We start from the raw sequence: 13,166 nt of genomic DNA, 5'->3' as shown, positions 1-13,166 counted from the left end.
GATGAAAAAAGGCAGTTCATGAAACTACTACAGCTGGCTATGTGTCTCTCACTGGGAGAAGGAGTGTCACTGAGCTGTGGCCTGATAATAATTATGAAGAATAAAGCTGAACAAATAATTCCTATATTATTTTTTTAAATTTAATATATGTTTTGTCTCTTTTTCCCAACATAAGAACATCCACACTCAGACCACAGCTTCCCCTAGCACATTAATTATTTGGGTGTGCTCATATAACTATTACTTGCATTGTTGATGAACATTTAAAATCCAAATCATCTTGCTTATCTATGAATGCTCAGAGGACTCAGATGGCACCATTTCAGCTCCACAGTTAGCACACCATCACTTCCAAACAAATATTTGGCCATATGTATTAAAAGTGGGGCCTTTTATGGTACTTGTGCTTATAAGCATCCATTTTGCTCTGAAATGGCTCTGCAAGACATCATTCACATAGAACTAAGTAATTTCAACCTCTCCTCTGACATAGTTCAAAGGTGAGGAAAATCAGTTTTGCTGCTATATTCTCTGTTCCACTAGTTCTCTTGCAAAGTGAAAAGGGAGAAATTTGCCCTGATGATAACCATAGACTACTCAATTTGGTAAAGTCATATAATGAAATGCTGGAAAATATTCATTACAGCATGCACCAGAAACAAAGCCATTTATCTCCACACAGTGACTTGCTACTTCTTGCCTTTAATTTATTCATTAATTTGTAATTAGCTCTATGTTTTCCTCTATTCAAGAAGTAATTGGCTTCACATCAGTGACTAGACTATAAGAAAACTGCAATTTGCTCCCCTTCAAGACATTTATTCCTCTTTTTATATTTTTTTTCTCTGGCAACAAAAAATGACAAGCTAAACAAGAGTGATAAAATTCAACCTATGCATGGTTTACTGATTTTAGTATTTTTACTTGTTTACTTACTTGACAGAAATTAACTGCATTTCTCCTGCAACACTACTTTCTTAAAATTACATCACTTTCCTTTCCATGAATGCTTGTATGATGTGTTGGACACAGGCACAAGGGAATGGACTGATACTCAGCCAAATGAAGAGAGACATTAATATTCATTATTGTCTTGCATTTATTTAGTTATTTAGTATTTTCGTATTTTATGTTGTGATAATGTTCACTTCTATGAAACCACAAAGAACAAAGCTGGTTTTAGTTCAAGAAAAGCTCTGCTGAGCATAAAGCTTCTAATTTTTCTCTCAACTAACCACATACTACATTTTAAATTTACATGGCAATTTATGTGGTTCATAACATTAAGGAAAAGAAAAGGAGCTGATGATTGTGGCATTTTTGCAATTGTATGAATGTTTTTGCAGGGGTGAGGATGAGCCTGTGTGCATGTTGCTGGTGGTGGAATCCAACATGTTGGTGAGGTTTGCATGGTGTTCTGTTACTGCATTTGCAAAAGCATAAGTATGTGACTGCTCAAAGGTGAGTCCTTCGTTGCATTATCCCTGTAAACTACTTGTGTTATGCTAGATTGAAGCCACTGAAGTTCAGCCACAGCTTGGGTAAAAATATGTAGCTTTACTTCTCTTTGTTTTGGTTAAATATATTCTATATGTTAATCCTGTCATCAGACACCCTTTGTTCAAATACAGCAGAAAACCTTTAGTTTACCTTTAATTTGAATTTAATACATTTTTCTTAAAAATAAAATAGCAAACAAGCCAATTATTCATTTAATTTGAATTGTGCTTACTGCTATTCCTCATTTTTCTGCCCCCACTCACAGGTCTAACCACTTGCATATTTATAAAAATCCATCCAAAAACCATCTAGAAACCAGCTCAATATCAACCTTCAGAAAAAGTCCTGGCCAAAGCAGTTTTTTAGCTACTTATCTACCAACCTGGATGACTCTTCATTCAAAAGTCCAGCTCATGTAGCAGTCTTCATTTCCTGAAATTTAATGGATAATTCTCCATTTGCCACTGGGGCTTAATGTTTTGCTAACAATTACAGAATTAGATATTTTGCATTTTCCTTCTCTAAAAGGTCTTCTACATTTTGCATTTTCCTTCTACAAAAGGTACCATGGGCTTCCTTTGGTAAATACATCTTGCTTTTATCCAGTTTTTCTTCCTATCTTCATTTACTCTTTGGTTCAGTATTTAAGTTCATTGCGCTTTACTGAGATCTGATTTGTTCTCTCTTCTCCTTTATGAAATATATATTAATTTTACCCATTTCCTGTGAGACTGTCCCAGATGAGATAGATTCACTCAAATGACTTGCTTCTGGGTTTGGAGCCTTCTATGCCAGTTAATACCCTTTATTCATTTTTGCTTTTTTCACCCTTTTTTTTCCTCTCCCTTTTTTTCTTTTATTTTTCCTTGTATTCAAAATCAGTGTATAATTCTTGAAATATGAACACCAGAAATGCATGTAGCTTTGCAGTCAAAGAAGTGATAACAATATTTTCCCTGTTCTAGTCCGTATTCTCCTATGTACATGTGTCCAAGATTTATGTGCTTTTCATAATCTTATCACAGTGCTGGATGAATTGTTCAATTAATTATCGCATCATGACCCTTTGCAAATCTTGATTAGAATTACTGCATCTATATTCTCTTATTTCACTGAATTAAAGTATGTGTTCTTAAGGGAGACCACCTCCAATTTTTGTGTAATCTGAAGACCTCAGCAGTTTTGGTATTTTGTTTCAGGTATGTAGAACTATTGAACATAGCTGCATTGGGAAGACCCCCTTACGGGACCTCTCTGCATTGCTAACTCTTCAGTCACCCATAGTGAAGATCTTTCACTTACAACTATTACTACAATTAAAACGGCTACTATGCTCTGTTTACAACTGCTTTTTATCTATGGTGGATCTATGTTGAAAATATTCTGGGGGCAATAACTGACAAACTCCTCGTATACGTGTTAGCAAAAGGAATAAAATTTTGTTCAGAAAAGCCTTTCATTATTTTCTGGATCCTTTTCTCCAGGAAAATTAAATTTCTGTCCTTGAATTAAAAACAAAATTCTAAAACATACAACATTGATGAAATTTTATGTTAGAATCTGAAAGAAATTTTTTGCTAAAAATCTTCCTAGTAGTTGGCAAGATATACTCCTCTATATCATGTCTATAATAGTTCTTCCTCACTGAACTGTTCATTTCATAGATTAGTCATGTCTGAGGTGTTTTTGTATTTTAAAATGGAAGATGTCCTGAAAATCTGAATAATTTTAATTAGGTACTGTTACATCTGTTACACTTATCGGGAGAAGATATCAGTGACTCTGTGTACATATGTATATTCTTATCTCTGACTGAAGTGGAACCTGATGTATAGGTAAGGCTATGGTCTTGAATGAGAAATGCCCATATAGAAAATAAGAGAACATTTTTGCACTGGCTTTCCTCCTAAATTTCTTATTAAATGCTTTCAGTACTGAGATGGAAAAAGTCAACCATCTTTTTCTTCCCAAGTAAATAATTTAATTTTGATCAATTATTTTGTTAAATTATGCAAGTGCTTTCTCCTTTCTTTGGGCCCCAGAATTACTGTGGCAATTTGATATACTTGAGGATGGCAGAGGAAGGTACCCAAATGCCACTTTCTGTGTCCCAGAAGTGTTGAAGTCCTTTTTACATGAAGCTGGCTATATATCTTTATTTATTCTTTCAGACATCCAAAATCATACTAAAATACCAGTGGCTCCCACATTCAAAAGCAGCTAGTAACTGAGCCTCCATTTTTTTAGCAACTCAGCACACCTTCAGAGCGACTTGTTACTATAGTATAAATCTATGGACACGTAATCCGATAATTCATTAGAAGTAGGCTTCTATGTGGGCTTGTTTTTCAATTTCTTTATAGAACATGAGAGAGAAACTGATATTCCTGCCACTGAATTTTGGATACTAGGTGAAAAATAGCATGGCTGTTTGAAAGGACTTAAAGGTCTTAAAGACTTTTAGATATAGTTTGAAATTTCAGTTTTCTGTATGGCTTGCATAATATTACTATGTGTTAAGAGGATGTTAATAGATAGTCGTAGTCCTGTTCAGATTAGATCTCCAAAAAACATTCCTGAACAACTGTGATTAATTTCTCTTCAGAGAAGAAGTAAAGTATGCAGCAAGGCATATTCCCTGCATCAACATCTTTGACTAAGAACTGTAGCTACAACTTTCATTAAGTTATATGCCTGAGTCCCCTTGAGACCACATTCTTACATGTAATGAGGAGCCATTTTCAAAATAATAAAGTTTGTGTTTTCAAATTCCATGAAAGTTTATTAGATATCTAAGAGTTGGTTATTTTTCACACCAACACGGATGGTTAGTGAACTCCTGGTTTGTGTCCTTTATTAAGTCAGTGCTCTCTTGTTATGATTTTCTCAGATTCATTTCACTGTAAGTAAATTAGTGCAATAGTTGGAGCATAAATAATTATGTCTACATTTTGTGTGCCAAAATTAGATTGAAGTTCTTTGTTTGTTGGAAATCAAGTTTTTAGTAATTAATGAAAACCTAATTCCCTGGCCTTCGTTTAGAATTACTATTTCAGCTTCTTGGGTTGAGAAGTAAAGCTAGATACTACCTCTAAAATAGTGCATTTCACTCTGTAAATGGAAGGGCTGCAAATCTCTTTAGCCAGCCTAGGGTTCCTTGTAGGAATATATGAACTATGAAGTAGGATATATTCAGCCAAATACTGCTCCTAGTGTCTTAAACCACCTTCTGAAGGGAGCTAATGGATGACACATAACCAGAGGATGAGGTGATTTGCACCAAATGCCCTAATTGGCTCTTACAGAGTCGCTTTTTTATGCTGAAGTGTAAACTTGTCTTTCCACCCTGCTTTCTCCTCAGAGGTGTGCATCACTCCAGTATGAATAGGATTATGTGTGTGCCTCTGTTGTTGTCACTAAAAGACTGCTGTGAGATGATCAGTAGATTGATGGCTTTAACATGTCACGGAGAAACTGTACAATTAAACTTACCACGCTGTATTTCAAACAAGCTTGAGAGACATCTGGCTAATCACGTGAGTGGTGTAGCCACAGGTACACAAGTTGCTCATGGACCATTGCTCCTATCTCAGTTAAGGAGGTGTCTATCGTCTTTTAAACATACAGTAGTGATTTCTGCTCCTGGTAGGACACAGTCTGACTTTATCCTATAAATCTGCAGTGATTAGTTCTGCCAGGAAAATCACTGGCTTCCAACTGCCTTACACATATGGCCTCCAAAAATCAGATCTGCAGAAGAACGCAAAAAAACTTTTCTCAAATTATTGTTGGAAAAAAGACAATGGAAGCTCTTTTCTGAGAGTTGGCCTGGTTAGAATGCTGATTTTCTTAGAAATTCAGTCCCAGATATAATTAAAACGTCATCAGACTCCTGCATCATTGAAGTCTGTGTTAGGTTGAACACACAGCCAAAAGGAAATGTGGTTTAGAACTTTCATAACACAAGGCCAGACTGAGATCTTCTTTGATCTTTACTGGATTCCTTTATAGGCAACCTATTTCACAACTGCATTTAGTCATCTGTCTTCATGATAGAAAGCAGATTTTGTGTACATTTGTGCATTGTAAAAGCGGTAAGCAGGTCATGGCACAGGATCATGGAACAGTGTCATCTCATGGATATTCCCTGTTGAGATCTATTCTACAGCTTCATGACAACTTAGATGTCAAAGAGCATCTGTTCCTAGGTAAATAGTAGTAGTAATAATAATAATAATAAAGTTGTTTTTCTTTTTTGTCTTATTTCCATGAGGAAAAATAGAAGGTCCAGAAGGAGAATTTTAAAACAAATGGGATTATGCTTGCTAAGAAGCTAAAAATGTCAAGTAGAAAATTGAGATTTTGGAAAATTCCAATTGTGATGGGTTGAGAGCTGCCCTAACTATAAAAGTATATATTTTTTTCTCTTAACTCAGAATATAGTTATACAACTCTTAGCTAGTCTTTCTGTGGCCGACAGAGAGACACAGGCATTTCCAGAGGATGACCCCTCCCCTCTTAAAAGTAAGTCTAAAATTAAAAAGATCCAAAGTTTAAAAGCTTACCAAAGACCAAAATGAACAAAACATGACTTTAAAGGTTACAGTGAAAGTAAATGAATGAGTTGTCAGAGTTCACGCATTGTTCTGATAAGCCTGAACACATTTTTTTCCCCTTATGTGTTGCCATCTATTTAAACTTTTGAAGATCCCTTGAGTCTTTCCTGTTTAGTCTCTGTGAGTTAGTTCTGTGACTGGCAAGTTTTTACCTGCCCTCACAATGCAAGGTGTAGCTAAAAAAACAAATGTGAAAAATGTAGATACTGAAAATTAACAGTGAAGACAAAGAAGAATGAGTACTGAAAGTCCTAGAGTGAGTGAATGAGGGGGTTGAGCCCATCACACAGAAGAAGGAAGGTAAATGTGCTAAATTCAAGTATAGATCTGGACATTTAAGTCAATGCTGGACTCAGATTCTGAAGGGGAGTTAATTTCCCACTGACCTTCTAAGCTCTGTAAGAGCAAGATAAACCCTTGAGAAATTCAGGCTGGTAGGGTAAAAAGTACAAATTATTCCCGCTCTTGTGTCAACTCATTATTTAGAGTTTCAAAAAGTGATACAAGACCCAGTGAAAATACCCAGGAACTCCTTCATGTCAAACCACATTTGCCCACAGGTTGGATAATCAGTATGGACTTCTGCCAAAAATTGTAGATACTAAAGAGTGGGAAAGGCAGTGCCTGAGTAATGATGCAGGCTTTGGACAAGGATGGTCCTATCCTTTCCTGCAGGTTTCACACATTCCTCTTGGGAACTATGAACTCGGGATTTATACGTTCAGTTCTGCAGTGAGGGTACTAAAACTATAAGAATTCTCTATGAAGTCAGTATTTCTCTTGGACATCAATTTCTTATTCTCTTGCTACTATACTCCAGTGTTTCTCTTAAGGGAGTGCCATTATCTGTTCCCTGTATGTGACACCAATCACACGATGCCCTTCCAACCTTTATCTTTGTTGTCTACTTCCCAAATCTATTGTCCTTTTGCTGTCTCCTGACCAACACTACTTTCCCCCACTCCTGATTTGCTTGGTCTGCTTTTCAAAGTAACTCCCAAACTACTTTCTTGACATTTACAAGTCAGGCTACTTCTCTTTTAATTGAATTTTGAAATTTTATTTCAAAAATGAGGTCACAAAGCTGCTTCTAAATGACTTTTTTTTTTTTGTATGAGCGGAGTATATCAGGTGTAAGATGTGTTCATTCAAACCTTAGAACAACCTTACCAAATATCTTTTTCTGAAAATTCCTAAAAATTTTTCTCTGAGACAGCCTGAAACCCAGAAAATTTTAGTTGAGAGTATTATCATGGGAAAAACTTATAATCTAATTAAAAAAGAGTCAGATACCCATACTACAGAAATGTTGTTATCTACACTGTCTGTGACATTTCTGTCACATATATAGCAGTTGTTACTGGATGCCTTGGGATAATCCACAAGTATCAGATTATCTACACTACCAAATATTAAGCAAACAGAAGAGATTTATGTCAGTAGGAAATAGAAGTTGACCCTCACTATGTAGGAATGTTCCTAGGAAGGGAGGATCAAGGAACTTTTTCTAGCCAGATCATGATCTGTTGAGTGATTATTCTAATATGAAATATATCTCTAAATCTCTGCCTAGTCCAAAAGGTTGAAGTTAAGTATGGTTGAAAAAAAAAATAAAATTCCTTGAATCCTATTAAAAAATTAGTTTGAACTTACTTTATGGACAGACACAAACTGAACTGGCATCAATACAGTTTTCTAAAGCTTAAGGCATGAAAGAAAATCCTCAGTAAATAGACAGTTCATGTTTCATGCAAGCAACATGAAGATAAAAAGTGATCCATATTGTATTAACCTCTGAAAGTAGAAAGGAGTCTTGCAAGAAAACTTAGATCTCCCAGAAAAGTGGCATATACTTCTCACAAAGTCATAAAAAACTGCTCACAAAATGTAGCTTATCCTTTATATTTTTCATGAAAATTTTGTATGCCTGACGTATTTTCATGTCAGTTCTGTGTATTCAATTTGCATAAAAATGTTCAGCTAAGAGTAAAATCTACAGGGGAAAGGTCTGAAGGTTCTTGCACCACAAACATATAAGATTTTTCTTTGTTGGTTTTTTTACCCATGAAACTTTGGAAATCTCAAATGGCAACTTCTAAATTGCATACTAGAGACAGGCATGAAAACAACCTCTCAACTTAAATGGATGGCCATAAGTAACTCCTCATTACAGCTGCATTTGGCAGGGAGTGTGAAGAGGTCACTAAACTATACATCAAATTGGGAAGTCGTGCCAGGAAAACTTGCATTTCTGGAGTTGACATAGCAGTGTGCAGTGCTTCAGAATTATAGTATATGGAACAAATTCTGATGTCCCTACTCAGTTTTTAATCATTCTTTACTCAAAAAATGTCACAGAATGAAACAGGAACAGTGCCAGAATAAAGACTGCGTTATAGTTGGGATTAACAATTGTTTGCTGTTTCAAAGATGACTATTCCAAGTACTCTACAACTCACATATAACCCTGACTTTTTGGAAAATCGTTGGTCTCCTGAGGCTGCAAAGTATAGTTAGCGTCCCAGGTTCACGGTTATTTAAGCAATTGATTCCAAAGTGCTCCTCTCCCGTACCTGTAGAGCAGTACACAAAGCCATTCAATCCTTCATTTTCTATGTACAACTAAGGCTCAAACCTTGGCCCAACCTTTCTCAAAATGAACCAAAACCTTGTGGGTGTGTCTCAGGCACATAACAGCCATGGCCTTTTAGGCAAACAGATAGTGGAAAGGGGTATAAAAACTTTCTCACGGTTTAAGTTAGCAGCCCAAAGCCAGACAGGAAAATGAACCGAAAGAAACAACACAGGAACATTGAGGCTTAGTGTCTGTTGAGGAGCAAATAAGCTCCACGCATGCACTATCTCAGAGGCTGGGAGGCTCAAAGAGACAGGCTGATGGTAAGCTAAACTTTACATTTGGCACCTCTGGAGGACCTACAGGTTTCCTGACACCTGCCTAATGGGTATCTTCTGGGAAGTTTCACACGGGCATGTATGATGGTACAGAACGCGCATACCTCTGTTTCATAAGCCACGAGTCGTGCAGTGTGGGCAACGACAGAAATGTGCTATGTTTATGTTCTGCCTGCAAGCTGGATTTCTCTTCCAAGAAAATGAGAAAAAGAGAATACAGGAGGTCACAAGGAAGGGCCTAGAATTTGCGTGGATTTTATCCCGATGTTGTGTTGAGCCATGAATTATGTAGAATCATAGAATATTTTGAGTTGGAAGGGATCCACAAAGATCATTGAAGTCCACCTCCTGCCCCTGCACAGGACAACCCCGAGAGTCACACCATGTGCCTGAGAGCATTGTCCAAATGCTTCTTGAACTCTGTAAGGCTTGGTGCTGTGACCAGTTCCCTCGGGAACCTGTTCCAGTGCCCAACCACCCTCTGGGTGAAGAACCTTTCTCTAATATCCAACCTAAACCTCCCCTGATATAACTTCAAGTCATTCCCTTGTGTTCTGTCACCACAGAGAAGAGATCAGTGCCTGCCCCTCCTCTTCCCCTCATGAGGAGGTTATAAACTGCAACTCTGTCTTCTCTTCTCCAGGCTGAACAGAACAAGTGACCTCAGCTACTCCTCATACGGCTTCCCCTCAAGGCCCTTCACCATCTCTATTGCCCTCCTCTGGATGCTCTCTAAGAGCTTGATATCTTTCTTACATTGTGGTGCCCAAAACTGCACACAGTATTCAAGGTGAGGCCACACCAGTGCAGAGCAGAGCGGGACAATCCCCTCCCTCGACCACCTGGTGATGCTTTGCCTGATGCCCCCCAGGACATGGTTGACCCTACTGGCTGCCAGGGCACTGCTGATTCATGTTCAAGTTGCCATCAACCAGGACCCCCCAGGTCCCTTTCTGTGGCACTGCTTTCCAGCATCTCATTCCCCAGTCTGTACGTACATCCAGGGTTGCCCGATCCCAGGTGCAGAATCTGTCATTTTCCCTTGTTAAAATTCATACAGTTGGTATGTGCATGCAGAGCTGAAAGCTTGGAGCATACAAAGATGTCATAGTGTAGCTATAACCCAATACACATAAAATCAATGGATTTGGATGCCAAAGACTTTTTCAAAGTGTTTGAAGATCTATATACAAATTCCAGATTCATTTTCAGAATGCTTTCCAAGAAAATTAATGTTGATGTCCTAGCTAGGATTATACTGGCATGCTTCCTGACAAGTAAACAAGGCACAACAAGTCACTAGGTAGTGTAGGCAAGGGATCCATCATATAGATCCTGTATAATGAGCTCTTCGTAACTCTTCCAGATGGTTCTTAGATATTTTCTTCTTAGATTTTTTTTTCAGATGTACAGTGCAAGAGAAGAGAAGGAGAGTGGGTACACTAATCGCATTTCCTTGTTTTCAGAGTGTGAAGTTTATATTACATTGAGTAGTAGCTTTTGTGCCCTAAGCTCTGTAATAACAAAGTTCAGAGAATTTTCATTAAAATATGGTTAAGGCCATAAAATTTTAACACTGTACCTGCTCCAAGCTTTTTTAGAAGTGTCTTGAAGGAAATTTGATATTCTAAGACATTTCAAAAAAACTTATCATTTGTTTCTGAGTTCTAACCAGCCAGACAGTCACTGAAGAACTCCCATAGCTCTTTCAAGTCCATGTCATTTAAAAATTATGAACCATGAAAAGCTAAAAGTCTGCAAATAGTGTGAATACATCAGTCCCCTGGTTATGTAATGCATATTTTAATTGAGAAAAAATGGTATTTATATTTATCATAACTGTATGTTTATATATTGTGGTTAGCCAACTCTGAAAAATATCTCCATCAGCTATTTCCCTTCTCTATCATGGTTTGCAAAAAGCCTTCTGGAATATTTTAGACAAGAAATATGAAACTACTTTTTCACATATTCCATTAGGACTATTTCCTCAGTCCAAGAAAGTGGTAGAGAAAAAGTTGAGCAAAGAGTAAACTCATCTAGTCAGACGTTCACTGGCTTGCGTGAGGTATCTTGGATAAAATCTTGACAACTTTACAGAAACAAAAAAAAAAAAGGCATATCTGAAAAATATAGACTGGGGAAAGAATTAAAGATGTGAAGCATTCTCCATAGTATATAACAGTATACAAGGTGTTCTTTGGCCAACAAAGCAGAAAGTGCATAGTACAAGCAAATTTTTTCATTGACTAGCTTTTTGGATTTGGCACAAAGAAGTCTTTACTGACATGCAGTGATTGATGCTGTACGTGACGACAATAAAACTCCCTTCACTTTCTCTCTCTGCATGAGTGATGACTGTAATGACTTTCTTTGTTCTTTTGTTCCCTCCTTGAATTGCTCCTTGCAGTTGCCAAGTTGCCTTGCACCTGATTTATCATAAGAAAATCTTCTCTCTAGCTCTCAAACCTAGCAAAAGAAATCATATGAGGTTGGTTCAGTGGTTTCCAGAACAACGCAGAGTCCTCATAGGCTACGTGTTATTTCCTTGCCTTTTTCTCTTACTTGTTCTATGTTTTTGATTGCTTCTGATTCCTTTTCTTCTCTCTTCTTGATTCTCTTTTCTTCTTTGTCATTGTGGTAGATGTAATTAAATTTTTGAAATGAGAGGGGTTTGCCTGCTATGAAGTAAAAGAATGCTTTTGGACCTGAATGGCTGGAACGCAGCATTTATTTTACTTCCCATTAAACACGTCAGAGTCTGAAAAGTTAATTGTTTGATGCTGAGAGGAATTCCCTGCTGGGAAAATGACTATATGCAGAAATGACACTGGCAGCTTTTTAGCTCTTCCCAGATGAGATCCTTCTCACAGTAACATAAGGGGCAGAATTTCCAGATGTCACTGTCTCCAAAGGAAATAGGAACTTCCGCTTTACATGACCCACAAAACATGTTTCACTTCAGTGCACACTACGATGCCAGGAGTGCAGATTGCATCAGTTCTGTGTCCCATAGCCTTAGGGGATGACAAAATAGAGGACTACAAAGAAAATCTGTAGTGGGTGAGGTACAGATCAGTGGTTCAATTCATGTTATGTTGAATCTCAATATTTGAAATCAATTGAGGAGGGTTGATTATATTTAAACCCTGGATACCCTTTCCAAGAAGAAAACAAAATCGTTCATTAGGAAAAAAACCCCCACCTGTGCTCTCTGAATCTAACAAAAGAAAAAGCGCTCCTTGATACAGCCAATACAAGATATGTGACTGCTATCTACTACATGACCTGAAGGATGTTGCGAAAAAGCACAGTTAGTTCTCTGGATGAGCTCAGCTAAGACTGTTTACACTAACTTACATGTCAAATGGGACATATGCACATTCAAGTGCTGTTTTGTTGAAAAAAAATACTGTGAATGCATGCAGGCATTTTTTGTTCTAGTTACTGAATTTGCAAACAGCTAGGAGAAGATGAATCTTCTCATTTAAAACATTGAGTACAACTTTATTTGACTTTTCTCTAGTGACTGTGTTAAGGCTGTGTTGGTTTATTGCAACTGAGGAATGAACCTGATGTGCATTACAGAAAAAGTACAGATTTCTTTCTTAAAAAACAGTACACAGTTTCAATTAAGACACCATTGTATCTCTGTATTCCACTTGGGATGATATAAATATTTATTCTACACATCTGTCTGAGTGCATTTCGAGAGTTAGCCCCCAAACATGGTCTTTAGAGGGCAGATTTTCTCTATTCTCTGTCCAGATTCAGGGGTAGTTTGGTCACTTAGCAAAAGGTTTCCTGGTTTTTGAAAGACTGAGTGTTTAGATGTGTACAAAACTCATTTTGCTTTCTTTCTGGGTCACACACTGAACTGAGATTGAATCCATGATGCTGGCATGCACTTCATAGTGAATATTGAGACCCCTCTGGGACATGAACAGGAACCAGCATGCTGTAGGTGCAGGGCCTAGAGTAACTGTAGTGCTTTCTGTGATATTGGATACTGTTATCTCTGTATTTCCAGCTTTTTGTCCAAGTTTTGTGCATAGAATATTTTTAAAGGCTGTACAGAGCTGTTGAAAGTACATTAAGAAAGTAGCATCTCCTTAAGTACCTTCTCTGACTATGCAG

This window comes from Pseudopipra pipra, chromosome 3, assembly GCF_036250125.1.
Source record: "Pseudopipra pipra isolate bDixPip1 chromosome 3, bDixPip1.hap1, whole genome shotgun sequence".
Lineage (NCBI taxonomy): Eukaryota > Metazoa > Chordata > Aves > Passeriformes > Pipridae > Pseudopipra > Pseudopipra pipra.
This window is presented reverse-complemented; position numbering follows the sequence as displayed.